Below are 16,901 nucleotides of genomic sequence, written 5' to 3'. Positions count from 1 at the left end.
AATATTAATCTTTTGGAAGTGTCATTTTAGATGTCTTTTTTTTTTTTCTTCTTATCCCAGGAAGATGGGTTGGGGAGTACTGAGAATAACAAAACAGCCAAGGAGAAGCAAAACCAAGAGGGCTACTTCCTTTTTACCTTTCTTCTTTCCTCCCGCTTTCTTTTTATCCTCCCTCTCTTCTTCCTTTCATTCTTCCTTCTCTCCACAAATATTATGGAAAGCCTGCACTAAATAAGATACTGGCTAGGCATGGACACACAGATGTAAAACAAAACAAGACTCTGTCCCATGGAGCCCAGGGATTTTCCGTAGAGTTGGAAATGGATTCCTTGAGGTGGGTGCAAGTGTGATGGGGAAGCTGCAGGGTCATACTGAGCTCGCTCGTGGATACTCACTTTAGGCTGTTGCCTGTTCAACAAGTCTCCCTCCCACTTCTTGTGCAATTATACTCCTGCACTCTTTTTTTTTTTTTTTTTTTAACTTCAGTCTACTTTTTCCTTAACCACAAATCAATAAGTCAATAAATAATAAAAAGAGTTGTTTTCAGTCTTTCAGGAACATTGAGATATGTTTCATAAACACAATTAAAATTATCCCAGAGAAATAGAATTGGAGCTGGGAATTATATAAATTTTTCTGTCTCTGGCATACAGGTGTATTTTATGCCTACCTATGTAGTTTCTTTACAATAGGAACAAAAGACAGTTCTACCTCAAAAATGACTAAAACCCTTAAGAATTTATCACCTCACTTAAAATAGAAACCAATCTGTTCACTGTGGTCCAGCATAATCCAACCCCACTCTACCTCTGCTTCATCTCATCTCCTTCAGTACCTTGAAAATGCTGGGGTCTTTTATAATTTAATTTTATCATACTAGTGTCGATTTCCTTTGTTGGGATGGATTATATTGCAATCTCTACATTGTTTGTGCTTGTTTATTTATTTAGTCTCCTCTGCAAAATGTAAGCTCCCTGAGAAAGTTTATCTCTCTTGTTTGCTATTATACTATATCCACAGAGCCTGGCATAGATGTCTGGCACATGTTTGCTGGATGAATGAATGAATGAACAAGTGAATGGGCATACTAATTTGAAACAGAGAAAAACAGAATAGTCAACTTTTTAGAAGATGGACTAAAGTGTTAAAAATATGAGTTTGGGGTGACACAGTTTGGCTTCAAATCAGTTTTATCACTTACAAACTGTGTGACCTTTGGGAAATTACTTAACTTCTCTGTGTCTCTGTTTCTAGAGAATGAAGATAATCATAGTATCTGTCTCGACACTTGTTGTGATTGCCAAACAATATAACACTTCTGAAATACTTTGATCAGTAAATGCTAAAGAATGGTCAGGAAGTCCTGTATTCAAGACCTTCAGAAATACCATCACCCACTAGGATTTGAATGCCTATGAAAGTTGGGAAGTAGGTCGTCCTGCTGCTCTTCACTTTGCCTAGTTTGTGAGCCTGAGAGCTGGTGGCCACTGTGAGAGCTGGGAGGACCGTTGTGCTTCCTCCCATATGGTTGACCAGGGCATCCCAAATGCACATAGCCCTGTCTGACTTTACTAATGGAAACCAAGGCCTTCTCACATAGGTGCAATGTGGAGCTGGTTCTCAATGACAGTATTTCACTAACAGCGCAGAGGAAAAAATTAGAGTGCACAACTCAGGGAATCCCTGCCCAACTGCCAGCCTCATAGCATCAGGGGTTTGCTCGGCAGAAATGACAAGACAGTGACAATTTTTAGACTGCACACTGGAGTTTGATTCAGAATCAAGATTTGTAACAAGCTGAAAGTGATTCATCAGTTCAGTTTTGTAGATAGATGAGCATTCCCTTGTTTCCTTGGAAACTCGGACCTGAGCATATGCAGCTTGGAATGTGCACCCTCATGTTTTCAATCGAGCAGATACAGGATGAGTTTCTCCCAAGAGATTCAATATGTTGCCTAAAACAGAAGAACCAAGAATAGGAGAGAATTGCCGTATTAAAATCAGACACTACAGACATGGCTGGATTTCATAAAACACAGTAATTCCAGATAACAGAAACAGATACTCTCATAATCTGGCCCTTGATGGGTTAACCATTTTCTTTATTTCCATAATTTATTTTTATCTGAATTGAAAAGGTGAGTGCGCTTCTTGAAATATCCCTTTGTGTACATTTAGAATGTCTAATATTTACACCGCTTACTCCTTGGGGATCTTCATGAGCTAAAAGTAAGCACCAAGCTCCCAGTTTTGCACCGTGGCATACAGAGAACAAGATAGATTAATTCTTGCCCTGGAATGTTTATGACATATATGAGATAATGTTAGTCTTTTCAAATAAAGTCTTAAATTTAGCATAATCTTTAGTTCCTAAAATGCTCCAAATGCTGCCTCTGCTTTATGTTTGGGGCTTGGAATGCTCTGGCACTTGCACATTTGCACATGGTACATTTAAAACGCCTGCTACTTCCTACTACTACTAATAGCTTCTTAATGTCAGGCACCATGTTGGATCCTATGTACCTTCTTTCAGATTCTCAGGCTTTTTTTCTCTGTTTAGCAAATGAAGAAATCAATGTTCAGAGAAGTTAAAGCAATTTTCTATGGCCAAACCATTTTTTAGTGGGGAAATTGGAAGTTGAACACAAATCTCTCTGATTCCAAAACCTGCATCTGTTACTCAAGAACAACATTATCTACTATAAAGCAGAGTGGAAGGATGGAATGCTCTGCTTAATTAATATTCTTGTTAATAAAAAGTACAGGCCGGGTGTGGTGGCTCAGTCCTCCTAGCATTTTGGGAGGCCGAGGAAGGCAGATCACTGGAGTCCAGAAGTTCGCGACCAGCCTGGCCAACATGGTGAAATCTGGTCTCTACTAAAAATACAAAAATTAGGCCAGACATGGTGGCACGTGCCTGTAACCCCAGCTACTCGGGAGGCTGAGGTGGGAGAATCACTTGAACCCAGGAGATGGAGGTTGTAGTGAGCCGAAATCACACCACTGCTCTCCAGCCTGGGCGACAGAGTGAGACTCTGACAACAACAACAAAAAAGTACAGATATTCTGATATATCATTTATAATTTACTAACAGTCAAAATATTATAATAGGGCAAATGAGTGGCAAGGAAAGAAATATTAACTCAGTGTGGGGGAAAACAATCCAATCAATAGTAAAAGAGCGAGAGCTGCCACAAATAGTATGGATACTATGAGAAGTTGTTCACCTGCTTCCACTGGGTCTATAATTAGAGACTGAAAGCCCACATGTAAGGCATATAGTGGAAAAGATTTCCACTTTTTTTGTGAAAGATGATGCTGAAGGCCCCTTTCAATTTTAAGGCTATGAATCTGGACAACAGAGACCCATAGTGAATGAGATTTAATCTTTGCTGATTCAGAAGGTGCTTCAAGGCTTTCCAGTGCCTCATGGACATCACTGTCATCATCAATTACAAGTCCTGGGATGAGACGAAATGTTGGATTCCTAGCTAAAAGAAGACCAGCTAAAACAAGCTTGTTAAAAAAAATATATATATATATCTTAAACTACTGCCAGGAGCCAAAGTTCCCTCTAGCTCAAGGGTCTGTAAACCTTTTCTTAAAGAGCCAGTTAGAAAATCTTTTAAGTTTTTTTTTGCCCTACGTAGCCTCTGTCACAACTACTTGACGCTGCCATCAAAGAGTGAAAGTGAACATAGGTGATATGTAAATGAATGAACAGGGCTATGATCCACTATAACATTATTTATAAAGCAATTTGTTGGTGCTTATTTTTAATTTTCCAACCCCTGCCCTAGATTAAACATCTCCCAAATTTCACACATTTTTTTCTTATCTGGTGAATATGCAAAGAGCCAGTCTCCAAACTTAATTACAATGGTTTAAGACCACCTAGGATTTTTTTTTTCTTTTAATGTAGACCATAGATAATGCAATAAAAAAAAGAACCGATAAAATAAGTAAATTTGCAAGGGATTTCCAACACTAAATCAAACCAACAAGCAAACAAACCAACAAACTTGGAAGAAGAGAGTTCTCACAATTGCCTATGGGAAATTAACTAGGACCATCAATTGAACTGAAATTATCTCCAAGGATTTAGTTGACATACAGCCAGTGTTCACTATGATGACCATAGCCAAATATTATTTGTGCAAGTATCTACAAATGAATTTAGAGGAAATTGTAATTTTTCTCTTTCGTCATTTAAGTGGTGAGAAGCCCATCAAAATAATAACACATGGTAGGGCTTACTGTGCTGCATGGAAATAATGCTTAAGTAACACAGTGCCAGAGCACCTCTGTCTAATTACTTAGGCACTATTGTGATGGATAGTTTACAAACATTGAGGTAGCTATTGATAAAGCAAATGGAAAATATGAATGTTCTTCAAATTTCTGACATCAGAGATGGACACTGAGCTCCTGGTTTAAATGGGAGGCTCATGGCTTCTTTCAATTGCTTGAAGCTTCCTCTGGAGTTAGATTATTTCAGTTTCACTAAGTGGAAGTTAGAATCAGCACAGGGCTTTCTGTGGGACATTTTAATTACTCCTAATTTAAAATATTATAAACCACTATTTTTTTCCTTTTTAAAGAAAGAAAGTCTGTCATTGACTCACTTCTGATTTTAAAATACCTAACTTATGAAGAATGCATGCCTCAAACACCCAGACAATTCTGCAGAAAGGAGATGCTTGTGTGGGGACATCTCTGGAGTTGCTATTTATGCACTGTGAAAATCTGGAGGAGTCGTGTGATCTCTCAGCCTCAATTTTTTACAAATTAAGTCTACAATATGTAGCTCAAATGCCACTGTGGTAGTTAAGAATATAACCTATGGGGAAGCATTCTATAAAACAAATAAAGCTATGACTGTTATTGATGTTGTTAAATAATTTAAAAAATAATATAAGAATATTTATGCCAAACAAAAATTAATTAATTCATTGGAAAAAATCAGTCAACTCTCCTCTTATCTTTAAAAAACTGCCTTAATTGAATCACAGTAATTAATGAAGTGGCCAAGTGTCAAGATAGCCACAACTTTTGTACTAATAAGGATTCTACTCTATGAAATTTCTCTGGTGATGGTTCCCTTTAGAAACTTTACAGAGAAATTGATAATTACTTTCTTGATGGAGTATGTGGGGCCTTTGTCTCCTCACATTCTTTCCAGAGGGTTTATTGGCCTTCCACTATCCATTTCAGTGACTACTTTGAAAAATGTTTACCCCCAAATAGTTAAGTTCATGATTCTGCTTGTGCAAAATGCAAAATTTTTTGTGTCTGTTTTTTTGGTGAGAGAAAAGCCAAGTTCATTATATATATGTTTGACATATATATGTTTATAACCATATATATGTTTATATATACCTTCCTGAAATAATGAAATCATATATTTAACATATATTTAATCAAATATATATACTTTCCAACTTTTAAGTTCAGGGGTATATGTGCTGGATGTGCAGGTTTGTTATATAGACAAACGTGTGCTATGGTGGTTTGCTGCACAGATCAACCCATCACCAAAGTATTAAGCCCAGCATCCATTAGCTATGCTTTATGATACTCTCCCTCCCCTCACCCTCCACCCTGGTGTGTGTTGTTCCCCACCATGTGTCATGTTAATTTTTCAAGTGTAAGAAATATGAAGTTATTAAATAATAATGTTCTACCTGAAAACTTGCTATTTAGTTAACATTATTATCAAAGTAGCAAAAATAATATATATTACTTTATATAAAAACCACGTATTATATGACTATATATACACATATAATTGAAATCAGGTAGTTTATCTTGGCCTTAAAGAAAAACTCTAACATATTTATTGCTTAAACATGAATGCCTTTATAAACTTTTTTCCTTTCCAGTCTGTCTCCAGACTATCCACAGGTCTTTGGTTCATCTCCCTACTTAGGCTGAACTCTTCAATAACTACAAATTCATAAACACTGCAATTTATTCTGTAACAAGCCATAAATCTTCTTTTTGTTGCTTTTACATTAGAAACAGAGCTAATGTTTATTGAGCTCTTGTCCTGTGTGAGATACTTTACTTGATTTGTTTTCATTTCATCTTTATAGCAACACTCTGGGAAGTAGATATTATTATTGTTATTTTAAAGATGAGGAAACTAAAGAGTAGAGATTAAAATTGGTTAAGGACATGCATTTAATGAATGATGTAGCTAGTGTTCAAACCTAGGGTAGTTAGATAATGAAAACTCAAATTCTAATCTCTCTCTTTTAATCTGCCCTTTAAATCCATTAATTTAGAAATCACCAATCGGAATGATCTCTTGACATATATATAATATATTCTATATAAACTATTATATATTATATGTAATTGTGTAATATGTAATGTATAGGCATCATATTGTATATAGGTATACATATAAAATATATGCATATAAATGCATTACACACATATAGACATATATATTTTATGTATACATCAAGAAAATTACCCAGCACATTGCAAATGCAACAGAATTTACATGGTCACTTGCATGTTTTCTGCATTTCTACAAAAGAATCTGCAATGAAAGATGTTAAATAGGATGCAATTTGTAAGCCTTTCATTAAATAATGATTCTCAGCTGGATTTCTGAGAAGGGAATATTAATGCAACCATATGTAACTAGCATTGCAAGAAATTAGCGTTGCTGATTTAGTCTTGAATCAATCATTTTAAGCTATGCATTAGACTCTTTGCTGACACATTTCTGTCTCAGGCAACTTAGAAATTGTGGGCTGAATGCAGCTATCCTCCAAGTATAATTTGTATGAAATATCACTACTATTTCAAGTTTCTTAGGTTTGAGTAGGGAGTGATCAAATCCATATGCAGAAAGACAAAATGGCACTACTCAAGGTCTGATGGCTAATTATTTAATACCAATCTCTAACATGTACCCTCTTGGGCATGCGGTTTGGTGATAAGTCAAGTTTCAGATGCCAACCAAAAGCTGAGTCTCTGGATGTGGGGGCTGAAATGAGTTACAGTGTGGGTGTGGATGCGTGAGTTAAAACCTTCAAAGCCCTTATTTGGTTGCCAAGTTTTGAAAATACTATGAGCCATTTTTGAATTTCCTTGGAAACCGTATTACCAAGCCAGTTCTACAGCATTTTCTCCAAGATTGAAGCGTTGAAGTATGCTATTGCCCATGCTTATTTTATTAGTCACAAGAGGTGTTTTAATAACAAAGATTAAGTCATCACCCAGTGACAGTCAGGATTTTAGCTAAGAGATCATAAAAGGAGAGGAAGCAGAATCCTAAATAGAACTAGATATGACTTGTCTTCTGGAGAGAAACTATGGTGAGAAATGTTGCTTGGACATACAGATTTGTGGCCACTTCAATGACTAAAATGTCCAGTTTGGCTGAACTCTGTGTATCATATGACATGATTGCATTTGATTATTATTTCTCTTAACTTTCTTTTATTCTATAAGTGCCTCCCTCCTCCACTTTTAACTTGAGTACTCTGTTATTTTTATTATGAGGAGTGGATTTAGTTAATCACTACCTCATAGTATGGCTTAACTTGTTTCTCTATTTCCTGTATTTCTTGCACACTAGTTAGATCTAGAGACTTGATTAGATTGATTCAAATTTATTGTCAGTAAGACTCCATGAGTGGTGCCGTGTCCTTGCTATTGCATAATATCCAAAGCACATAATATTGGGTTAATCAGTGGGTAGCTTCCCAGGTGATGTATTAGTCACCTGTATTAGTCCATTCTCACATTGCTATGAAGGAATTCCTAAGACTGGGTAATTTATAAAGAAAAGAGGTTTAATTGACTCACAGTTCCACATGGCTGGGGAGGCCTCAGGAAACTTATAATCATGGCAGAAGGCACTTCTTCATAGGGCGGCAGGAGAATGAGTGCCCAGAGAAGGGGGAAGCCCCTTATAAAACCGTCAGATTTCATGAGAACTCACTCACTATCATGAGAGCAGGATGGGGGAAACTGCTCCCATGATTCAATTATCTCCACCTAATCACTCCCGTGCAGGGATTATGGAAACTACAACTCAAGATGAGATTTGGGCGGGGATGCAGTGAAACCATATAACCACCCACCATAAAATCTCCCATCAACGTTACACCGAATGATTTTGGCAGCAATGCATGAAGGCTACCTTAATCTATTACTTCATTAGGGGGCACTAACATATTTTTCAATGAATGAAATCTACAGCAGCTAAGGTAGAAGGTGAGATGGGCCACAGCTCCTGAGAAATAGCCAAAGGCACTGGACAGGGATGGTACAACAGAACAGAGCAAATGACTCAAACGGGCAAGCTTATAAGACATCATCAGCATTTTCTAATATATCTCATAAACCTATTTTCCAGTATTAGGCAATAGAAAATCTCCAGTCTCCTGGGGGGGTGGCAAAGCCTCAATGCAAAGTGATTAAATTAAAATGAAGTGTCAAGGACAGAATGGACCTACCTTTCTGTTCCTTGATGTATCTTCTAGTCGTGTCCAGGTGGTTTCAGTCTCATTCAAGCCTCAAGTAAAACTCCAAGTAACGAGGTGACTGTTGTATCTTTTAAAATGAATATTGTACACATACTTCTTCCAAGGCAAATATTTAGTCAAAACTAAACAAATTGTAGAGACCAAATTGTCTTGTTGTTTCTCAGTTTATTTATCTCATAATAACAGCCACCAATACGGGGGGTTTGAATGTTTTCAAAAATAAACAACTACTACCAAAAATAAAACAAAACAAAACAGGTTTAGGATCTGTTTTTTGTCCATACTTTTCTCTGTCTTTTTCACTGGGTTCCTTACCTCTGCCATAGAAAACATAAAATGATTTGAGTCATTACCCGAAATTTATTTCAACAACTAATACACTCTGGATGCATAAAACAGGTTAAGTTCACAAAACCTGCTCTTTCTCAAGAAAGATAGAAATAGTGTCAACATTTCCAATTGCTCTGCTTCCTCAGCACTCCTAGCTCCCTCCAACGGGCTCTATGTTTTAGTATGTTTTTCTGTCTCCCCTCCCTAGAATTTTTAAAAATTTTTTCTGTTTTATTCACCACTTTTCCCCCCAGTGCCTAGAATAGTATCTGACACATAATGGATACCTAACAAATATTTTAGGAATATTCAGGGCTGTATATGAAATGTACAAATAACATACTCCCTGCCCATTTCTTTAACTCCATATTTGTATGTGTTAGCAAAATGTTCTCAAGTTCTCTTATTTCTATCTTGAGTATTTAAATAGAACTGTTCAAATCTATTTCCTGTGTAACTATAGGAAACTCTGCCACTGGATTGTTTTGTGGATTCCTGGTAGGTTCTTAGGTGTTCCATTCATTGTCTGTCCAGTCTTCTTCCAGGCTGTACTACCCCCAGACTGCTCTATTATTTCCACTGGCCTTCCAGGTAACAATTCTATAGGCTATGGCTCCTCCTTCTTCCCCAAGCACAGACACAGACTCTTCTTCTGTTCCCCAGGTTGTCACAGGAGTCACATTAGGTTTCCAAGGTTAAGCAGCTTCACTGAAGATTGCAGAGATAATGAGAGCTGTGCAACACACGCAGCTCTAGAGCAGACGCTGGTCATGAAGTCTATTGGTCCTGCTCCATCACAGGTGAGCCCTCTGGCCAATTTCCCCCTTAGACCTAGGTCTCCTGCGATTTTCTGGGGCCCATGCCCTCACCCATGCCAGAGGCTCCTTTCCTTTCTCCTTGCTTTTCTATCTATACACTTAGCTCCTCCCCAAGGCCTGGCCTTAGAATGGCCATAAAACAAGTAATATCAGATGACTGTTGAAGTTTGTAGATTATTTTACTTAGGTTAATATCACAATAACATCTCTTAACATCTCTGCATGTAGAAAACACTTATATTTTAACTTGTTGCATGATTCCCATAGCTGATGGTTTTTCTTCTAGATTAGAGTCTAAGTCTTGCCTTTGAAAAGCCAAAGAGCCCCATAAAAGAATTTTCTCAAAGCAAAATGAACCATTCCCATTTGATATGTTCTGCTGCTACTTTTAGAGTGTGATGTGGTATACTTACTTTACCTTTGTGTTACCTCTGGAGAGCAGAAACTGAGACAAAGACTTTTTTCTCTTTCAGAAGTTGTTCTAGGGAATAACGGATGAGACTGCAAGACAGAAACAATTCAAGGGTGCATTTTTGAGCAGGCTATCGATATGGGTAATGAGCTTGATCCCACTGGCACTTTCTAAGGAGTTGTCAGACAGATTCCAGAATTGTCCCAGAGAATGGGAGGAGAAAGCCTTTATCGATCAGCTTCTTGTGGTGACAGAATGAACTCCCAACACTTGTAGCTTCCCATGTGTGAATACCAGGCCCCTGTCACTGTGTCAGAGGACCTCTCTCTATATCATATGGCTGCAGGAGGCACTGCAGGCTCTACCTGTGCAAAACTGGCTGCCACTGCTGTGACTGGGGTACAAGGTGGGCTGGGAGCATAAAAGTTGGTACCCCAAGTTGTTAAATATAAAATCTAACAGTGGGCAGGGACTTAGAAATCCTGGGGTTCCAATTCTACTCTGCACCATTACTGGTTCATGACCTTGGACCAATTCCTTTACTTCTCTAAGGCTACATTTATTCAAAAATGGAGAATGCTCCCAAATAATAAATAAATAATACAGTTAAAAAAATTAAAACAAATTTATTTTACGATTCATTTATTTCAAAACTTAGAAATTACTAAAATAGATAATAACAAATAACATCAAAGAATTATTGAAATTTGGAGATCATTTACCTAAGATACAAAACAGAGGAATAAAACACTCAGTAGGTCCCTCAATTAGAGTAGCTATTATTATCATATAAAATTTTAATTTAAAAAGATAGTTGAATGACAACATGAATTGAACTCAAGAAAATATGAACTCTTTCTTTGGCAGTAGGCCAGCAGCCTTCCTTGGAAGAGGATGCTGCTCTTTACTGTGGGAGGTGGGTTCCTACATTTGCATTTTTCTTTATGTGAGTTATGTGAGGTGTAGGTCCCCTATTGCCTGAGAAGGGTCTTAAAGCATGGGCAGAGATGTACCAAAAACATGGTGGCATGCTTGTGTGTCAAGATGTGCAGCCACCCTGTGGAATGCTACGTAACACAAAGGCATGCTTTGGACTGTAAAGGAGGGAAACAGGAGTAGTGATGTGATAATGATCCTTCTTAAAGGAGAAAAATCTGTTTAGTAAAGCCAACCAAAACCAAGGCTGGAGACTTTTTCACTTTAGAACAACATGGTTGTCAGCACTTTGATGGGTATTCATGACAATTTTGGCAACGAAGGCAAGGAATTTGACTGAAGTTTCAAGTTGAATTTTGAAAGATGGTTGATCGTTCCAGGAAGTAAGAAATTGAATGAAATGTCATTGAAGTTTGTCTGAACACATCTAGACACAAAGCCCATCAAGATACACCCAGGCAAATCTAGATTCCTTCCTCAAAACCTCAAAATGTTTTCATGCAAGGCATCAACAGAGCTGCCAAGCCAAAGAGAAACACATCCACCAAATCCTGCAGAAAGTTTCATCTTGTCAAAAATTCCAGGGAAATTGTGAAATAAAAATAAGCACCACATATTCTTTAAAAATTATTAGAAATACTAACAATTATTATTGTTTTAGTAACTAAAAAAACCCACTAATTCAAGACTCTTATAGCCTATAAATGTAAAACAAAAACAACACAATAGAAGACTCAGCTTTTGTTAACACATTTAGGTTTGCATGAAATTACATCCTTTAGGAAAAGGAGAATTGACATTGTTTTTAATGACTGGTCATAGCAAGATTCCTGTGGTCATTTCCCTCACTAGATAAAAACACTTTGTTAAAGGCTGGCTCTTTAGGTGACTCTGGAACCAACACAGTTATTTGAGATATGCTTGGGCTAGTTTATGTCATTTCTGTAATTAATTATTTTTTCTGTAATTCTTTATTATTACTTTATTTAAGAAGGTCTGTGTCAAAGAAGTGGAAACATATTAGCACTAAATATTTACAGAATATTTATTAGTTTTCAAGGTCCTCTTATGGTTGTTAATCTCACGCTGATATGTCTTGATATTTCAATTTAAAGCGTCTGTGTGTGTCTGTGTGGATGCAACCCATGTGCGTATGCATACATCTCTGGTAGAACATATAAATATGGAAATCCCAGGAGGCCATCCTATCCACAAGGTATTATTCCAGTGGAATCTGGAAAACTCCTTTTCTGCCCCTGTGCTCTTCTTTAACCAGTAATGCTCAAAATGACAGCCTTGGTGGTTCATTGCTTTGGCTCAAGTGTTAGTCCTTTGTAACTCCCCCAAGAGAGGTGATACCTACAGTCATGTCAAACATTGAGGATGTATGAGCCAGTTTTCCAGAAATGTTTAATTTGAAGGAGGTGAGCATCTTGGGAGGACACTGGGCACTCAGAGGGCAAGGTTGGAGTTACCATGGAAAGATGTAAGGTGGTAAAGGACCCAGAAAGAAGAAGAAACTGGGAGCACCTAGGAACCACTGTGCCCACAGTGGGCCCTCTGCATAACTCTAAGGGCATGTAAACTGGAAACTGTGAAACTCATGAAGCTTTCATTTGTTCTCCCTTCCCAACAGCAACCTTGCCCTCAGTGGCATAGGTAAAGGCAGAAGGCAAATATCACTCTTGGGAGGATGATGAACATAGAGTAGGAGGAAGTCCCCATGGCCTGACCAAGAGGGGAAATAAAAGACAGCGCTTCTGGTTATCAGGGACTGTGGAAAGAAAGGTCAGAGGTAGGAGCTAGTCTTCTGAGCTTTCTAAAACAGGCTGAAGCAGAGTGCCAGGCGAGGCATGGGCTGGCTTGCCAACACAAGAGGCTGGGTGTTCCCAGGACATTGAATGTGAAACATGTAGATTCAGCCAGCACCCAAACACCATGTGAGACCCTGCAGCAGATGGCATGCCAAAAGCTAGAGTGATACCTGCCATGAGGGCCTATATCCCCACACCAATCAGGGAAAATGATGGATGGGGAAAGAAACAGCTTTCATTGGAAGCTAATCTGTTAAAAAGAAGAAATGGGATGGAGGTACTTTAGGAATTTTAAGTCAGCCATAGAAAATAAAGATACCACCATTTTCTAGCACACTTGAGTATTGTATGGGTAAATTTATAGCAGCAATAATAATTTTCAAGAGAAATATACAATTTGGAGGGATCTTATGTATGCCATTGTTTAGGTGCTCTAATGGGGGGGAATTTTTCCCTATCCTTGTTCCAGGAGAAAATTCTAATGCTTTCGTGTCTTTCTCAATGGGTAGAAATGGTAAATCAACCTTATGTGAACTGTTTCTCTTTTTCACAGGACATTTAGTTTTGTGAGATCAGATGGGAGTCTCCTGCTCATGATGAGTATATAGAAGCTTTGGTGGCTGTTTCATTATCAGATCCAAATTATGAGTTTTTATTAAAAATAATTTATCTCTGCCTAAAAAATGCTCCCAGGAACTTGGAAAACTTTCAGCCCCTTGGAACTGCTAATTCTGATAACCAGGCCAGTCCTACAATGGCGTGTTTTGGGGTTGAGGCATGCATTCTAGGTAAAAGCAAGATGGCAGCCATCTTCTGAATGAGATTGATGGAGGCCTTGGGCTCCCTATCTTTAATGGCTGTGGTTTGGGCGTATGGCAGTGGGTGGCAATAAAAGTTACTTGAGATGTCACATTATACAAAATACTAATGGTTTTTAAAAAAGGTGTAAATTGAAATGAAAAGACTACAACTCTGAAGTTTCAAGACAAGCTAGGCAATATAAATAATCAAAATATCATTTGCCTTCAGTTTGAGTCCTAATTCTAAACAGCTTACACATTTTCAAGTCAGAGTTACAGGAAAAATATTGATAGCTAAATAAACAGGGTGAGTACATGATTAATGTTTTAAAATAGTAAACACTTCACATTTGTAGCATTCCTTTAACAGATTGGTCTCGGAGACCTTGTTTTCATTCCTGCTTTGCAATCTGTGTTTTGTTTATTTATTCTCTTCGTGTTGAATTCCTCTCTTTTAATTTACCTTTCGTCTTAATTTACTCTAGGGGGCAAAGTGAAAATGTCTAAAATAAGTGAAAAATCTAAAACAATTAGAAAATTTAAGGTGAAGCAATAATCAACTCTAAGAATGTAACTGCCTTTTTCAGCAAGATAAATTGTGGGCCATAAAAGGATACTATTATTAGCTAATTTTCTTTAGACTTGTAAAGACTCCTATAGCTGCATTTTATATTTCTAAAAAAGATATAAAATTATCCAGGAAAATGCAGAGGCTCAGAGGTGGTGGAGTCTTTTTTGCTTATTACCTTAGGAATGAAATAAAAATATGATAATGAGAGGCTCTGGCAGGAATTTCCCCTCACAGACCCCAACAGTCTTGTCTAAGATGTGCACATGTTGTTTGATATTAGGTGTGGAACAAAATCTGATCACAGACATGTTAGAAAAACAAATTGAGAAACATATATATTACTCCTGTAGTTTTTACAAATCAAAAAAGATGTTCTAGAAACTATTCAGAGATAGTTGAGAGATAGTTCAGAGATAGAACTATTCAGTGATAGATCCAACCTGCTTCAACCACGTTGGATCTCACATCTGCTCCAACTGGAGACTTTAATCTACTCTTTGGGTGGAGAAGCTAACAAGTCCTATGCAAAAAGCTGTGAGGGGGTTGTTTAACTCAAATGCTGAACATGAAGGCACATTCAAAAATATGTTGGCCATGCCACCCTATGGGAGAAGGATAGGCATACGTGATATTGATAATTTGTTGGAGATAAGACAAGTAGATCCTGGCTACTCAAAATAATTTCCCTGGGTAGAAATTTACATCCCTGCTACAAGCTGAGATGGGCCTGCAACACAAATATAGATCACTGTCACTCATGGGGATTATCCAATGTAAGAATGGACCAGCTATACACAGAATGTATATCTTTCTCATTCTTCTTTTTTTCAGTAGTATTCCTTCCTGGAATAATACCAGTGTATTTTTGTGTTGCTAATCGCCCACCAAAACCAAAGGCTTATTTTGGGAGGTAGTTTAGAAAGTATCTGTTTATGATTCAGCAATTCATTATTTTTCTAGTTAGTGTCATGATTTTTATGTAACTACAGCTGATTTTTATTTCTTAAAAATCAAGAGCCCATAGAAAAATACAACCATGTTGGCCAGAGTCAGAGCTACCCTGAGCCTGCCACTTCCCCACAAGAGCAGTAACCACAAAGGACATTTGGGTTCCAGGCTACTCCTCACTGGAGAGTCCTTGTGATGCTTCTGGGAGGTCCTTCAGAAATAATTTTCCAGGGAAATTATCAAGAAGATAAACGATCTGACTGCACTGCGTATTTGGATTGTAGTGCCTGGGTTGCATACATTGCTTCTACAATGTACACATAATTTAAGATGCTAAATCCTTTGAAACTGCCGTGGTAGTGTTGCAGAGATTTTTATAGGGTCAGCATTGTATCTACAAGTCAATCACGAACACAATTACTTTTGCAAAGCAATGACTGAGACTGGAAGATCATAGACAGTCAGCAAAATCAAAATAGCACTCCTCCCACCAGGGGCCTGATGTTTCAAACATTTCAAAACACTGCCTAATATTTTGCAAATCTTTGCTTTAACTATAAATATGCTTTCTCTCTGGAGTTAAAATCAGGGAAAATCCCAGAGGATCTCATAGCAACTTAAAAAAAAAAAAAAAAAAAAAAAAAAAAAAAAAAAACTGGACATAGAGTTGAAATTCCTTTGCTAGAAACAAAAAGAACCCACCCCCCTCCAAATTTTTTATTCTCTAATTAGACAAGCTTTAGCTATTTCATGTAATTATGACCTTGCAAAGTTTGAATTTCAACTGGGATGATGTAGTTCATAGGGTTCAGAAAATAAATAGTTGTATTCATGATAGCAGGATATATTAAGACTGATAATATAATCCATTATCTTTTTCCCTTTATGTTTTCGTCACGTATTCCAAATACACTAGCATCTAGGCAATCAATATATTTCCTAGAATTTTTTGACAAATAACAACTTTCTGATGATTTGAACAATAATGAAACACCCACACGTAATTTCTCACCATGCCATTGGTACTCTCGGTATATACATTTTAAATTAAGAGCCATGTAGCATTGCATCATTTTCTAATCTGAAATGTAGTGCTAAGTGGTTGAAGCAAAATTTTTCTGATTAATCAGATCTTATTTAATAAATGCTATTACCTTTGACCACTCTTTTGTTGTGGAGGCTTTTTATTAGACATGAGGGCGAAAGAACCTCCTAGTGTCATCTCTGGCATATTTGCTTCCCCCCTCCAAGCCTAGCAGGGCTAGGTCTTCTGCCCTGGCATATGAGGTCTAAAACAGAATTTACAGAAATCAAACCACAGTTCCGCCATTCCTTGATGTCCTCCCAGGTGAGCTCCTAGGCTTCATGCTCATACTTCTAAAGCAAGCAAACTTTAAGCTAATTATGTGCTAGTGTATTCTCCCTTGCTGAATTTTGGCAGGTTGCTTCTGTAAATTATGAAAAATAAATGTGAAATATGCAGATGTCTTTTGTTTGAAGCAGATGTTTGGTCCATCTTGCCAGAATCCAATCAGCTGTTCCCCTGGGGGTCTTCCCCCGACAACATTATCCCAGAGCAACTCAGGAACATGAAGGGATGATCAGAATAGCACTTCACAGGCCTTTGCAGAAGATTCTGGACTTAGAGGTCTTTGTTAAGGAGAATTAAAAATAGAAATATCCCAATCTATAGGAATCAGATTGTCTCTGGTAAAAGACACTGGATTCAGAGTGATGCTCTCTGGTGGTGTACAGTAGAAT

At 37.5% G+C, this 16,901-nt stretch overlaps 1 long non-coding RNA gene across 1 annotated transcript in view; it reads right to left on the bottom strand.

Moving 5' to 3' along the window:
- Positions 1 to 1,747: 1,747 nt before the first annotated feature.
- The window catches only part of LOC105543547, a 50,250-nt gene continuing 35,096 nt past the window's right edge, over positions 1,748 to 16,901 (bottom strand). Inside the window, exons 4-6 of the long non-coding RNA XR_001006643.1 lie at positions 10,078 to 10,140; positions 8,482 to 8,828; positions 1,748 to 1,955 (exon numbers count right to left, since the gene is read on the bottom strand). This is a non-coding gene — a long non-coding RNA (uncharacterized LOC105543547). The remainder of the gene's footprint in view (positions 1,956 to 8,481; positions 8,829 to 10,077; positions 10,141 to 16,901) is intronic.

This window comes from Mandrillus leucophaeus, unplaced genomic scaffold (genome assembly GCF_000951045.1).
Source record: "Mandrillus leucophaeus isolate KB7577 unplaced genomic scaffold, Mleu.le_1.0 Scaffold285, whole genome shotgun sequence".
Lineage (NCBI taxonomy): Eukaryota > Metazoa > Chordata > Mammalia > Primates > Cercopithecidae > Mandrillus > Mandrillus leucophaeus.
This window is presented reverse-complemented; position numbering and strand designations above follow the sequence as displayed.